The sequence below is a fragment of the Petaurus breviceps genome, unplaced genomic scaffold (genome assembly GCF_028583685.1).
Source record: "Petaurus breviceps papuanus isolate PSGF00001 unplaced genomic scaffold, PetGlider_PUasm1.0 38, whole genome shotgun sequence".
Taxonomy (NCBI): Eukaryota; Metazoa; Chordata; class Mammalia; order Diprotodontia; family Petauridae; genus Petaurus; species Petaurus breviceps.
This window is the reverse complement of record NW_027186304.1, coordinates 74,715,629-74,718,600: the sequence shown is the minus strand read 5'-3', so window position 1 is coordinate 74,718,600 and position 2,972 is coordinate 74,715,629. Positions and strand designations below refer to the sequence as shown.

The 2,972-nt window shown below is 38.9% G+C and overlaps 1 pseudogene; it reads right to left on the bottom strand.

The window, feature by feature from the left end:
* Window positions 1-213: 213 nt before the first annotated feature.
* Window positions 214-1,201, bottom strand: LOC138170269 (mitochondrial carrier homolog 1 pseudogene; annotated as a pseudogene).
* Window positions 1,202-2,972: the final 1,771 nt, after the last annotated feature.

Below are 2,972 nucleotides of genomic sequence, written 5' to 3'. Positions count from 1 at the left end.
CTGGGATGTTTCCCAGAAGTTGCTCCAGTGTCACCTTGTCCCACTCTGCCAAGAAGTCTTGGAACTTCTTAATTCAGAATCAGTATAGAGAAAGGAGCTTTTCAGAGTGTACCAAAACCCCATTCCCCCTTCCTTCACACCCCACCCCCTGTCGGCAGAACTGAAGGACAACTAATAACCACTAGAATGGCAAACATCCAAATCCCACTGTATTATACAGTAAATTATATTACATGGTAACCCAGTGATTAGGCCCTTACTTAGGCAGGGTAGGAATGGTGTGTTTATTATTGTAGTTAAATTATTCTGATTTAATCAATGGAGAAGCTTGATGCTGCTGACATTCAGCGGAAAAACCAGGCCTGATGCTTGAAAAGCTGACCCTGAATGCTCAGTATCTCCAATAATGAATCCAGAACTTGAACACAGGGAAATAGGAAGGGAGGCCCTCTAGCAACCCAGAGCTGTTGACAGCTATGTGGTCACCAACCAAGAGGAAAGGGCAGGTCAGCATGTAATCCCCATTACAAACTTGGTTAAAGTTCAAACTAACAATGTTTGGCTGAAACTGTGTCCACCAGGTAGGCATAGATAAAGTGAACCAGGCGGTTACAGTCCCACAGGAAGACCACATCTTTCAAAATGTAAGGTATCAAACCAACAAAGACCCCAGCAGCTCTTCTGTGAAGATTTTCCCAATGACACTCAGCACACCACTGTATTTGACCTCCCACCCCACAAACTGGACCATATAGCACTTGGAGAGGACATGAAGGGGTAAGACAGAACCCTAGATGCACAATGCATTACCATCTTATTATGGGAAGTCTCTTTCACTAACTTCATTAGTGATGTATTCATGCCATCCTTGTTGGATTCATAGTCTTACTTTTCCAAAGGAGAAGTCTTTTTTTCACCCTGCCCTGGAGCAGGGTAGAGAGAGCACTAGACAAGAGCCTTGGACTCAGTTCTTGGAACAATCCCCCATTTCCCACCCACTTGCATGATGTGTCTGGCATAGGTGATGAAAATGGGCAAGTAGATCTTTCTCTCCAGCACATTCCCTACAGTGGGAGGCAGTGGTTCAATGATCAACCTGAATGAGCAGCTTCAAGTAGACGAGGGAGTGGTTCAGTGCCATCAGGCTGACCCCCAATGCCAGGAACAGGGCCTTGGTGTCCCTAGTTACCAGGACTGCCATGCCCACCACCTCCACACCCCAGGATGTGAACTGTGGAGGCTGCCAGGGCTGCAATCCCCATACCCCAGGCCCCTGCAAGCCTCCCTACTCTAGATCCCACTCTCTCAATATAGTTTTCTAAAATAGGGTTACTTAAGTATTGTATTTCCTCTTCTGCTAATCTGGACAGTTTATAGTTTTATAAATATTCATCCATTTTATTTAAGTTGCCAATTTTACTGTCATATAATTGGGCAAAATAACTCCTAATAATTGGTTTAATTTCATCTACACTGATGGTTCATTCACCCTTTTAATTTTTGATGCTGATAATCTGGATTTCTTCTTTTTAAAATCAAATTAACCACTGGTTTATCTATTTCTTCCCCCCTCCAAAAAAAAAAAAAACAGATCCAAGTCTTATTCAATGTATTTCTTAAATAGCAATTTTAATAATCTATCCTTTGATTTTTCAGGATTTCCATTTTTGTGTTTAATTGGGAATTTTTGATTTCTTCTTTTTCTTGTTTTCTTAATTTTATGTCCAATTAGTTAATCTGCTTTATCTCATGTTTACTTATGTATGCATTTCGATATATAAATATTCTCTTAAGTACTGTTTTGGCTGCATCCCACAAATTTTGGAATGTTGTTTCATTGTTGTTATTCTCTTTAATGAAATTATTGGTACAATGTTCTTTGACCCACTTATTCTTTAGGATTAGATTGTTTAGTCTTCAAGTCTCTGCTTCTGTGACCCTTTGTTAAGTGTACTTTTTATTGCATTGTGGTCTGAGATGGGTGCATTTGATATTTCTGCTTTTCTTCATTTGATTGTAAAGTTTTATGCCCTGACACATGGTCAATTTTTGTGAAGGTGCTAATGTACAATTAAGAAAAAAGTATTCTCCTTTCTATGCCCTCTCAGTTTTTTTTTTTCCAAATACCTATCCCTTGTAACTTTTCGAAGATTCAAATCATCTCCTTGATTTCTTTCTTATTTATATTTAATTTGTCAAGCTCTGACAGAGGAAGTCCAAGGTCCCTCACTAGTGTAATTTTACTGGCTATTTCCTTTTGTAATTCATTTAACTTTCCCTTTAAAGATTCTAGAGCTCTGCCATTTGGTTCCTTTTGGCAAAATTTAGTTTCCCTGCTTATCTGTTTCAATTACTTCTCTTTTTTGCTTTTCCTTTGTTTGATATCATGATAGCTATCCCTGCCTTTTTTACTTCAACTGATGCATAATAGATTTTGCTCCAGGCCATTATCTTAGCTCTGTGTGTGTTTCTCTATTTCAAGTGTGCTTCTTATAAACAACATATTGTTGGATTCTGATTTCTGATCCATTCTGCTATCCACTTCGATTTTATGGGCGAGTTCATACTATTCATATTCGCACTTATGATTACTAGCTGTTCATTTCCCTCCATCCCATTTTCCTCTGGTTATCCTTCTATCTCTCTTTTTATCTTATTCCTCCTATCAGGTCTACTCTGCTTCTAACTGCAGCTTCCCTTTATCTGCCCTCCCTTTTATCACTCTTTCTCTTTTCCCCTTCCCCTCCTACTTGACTGTTAGGTAAAATAGATTACTGTTACAGTTGAGTATGTATGTGCATATAGATATAGATATGCATACATATATGCATGTGTATATGTATGTGTGTATTTCCTTCTTTGAACCAATTCAGTTGTGAATGAATTTCAAGCATTGCCTACCTCCCCCCATTTTCTTCTTCACTGTAAAAACTCTTCCTTGAGTGCCTCTTTTATGTGAGATAATGTTGCCC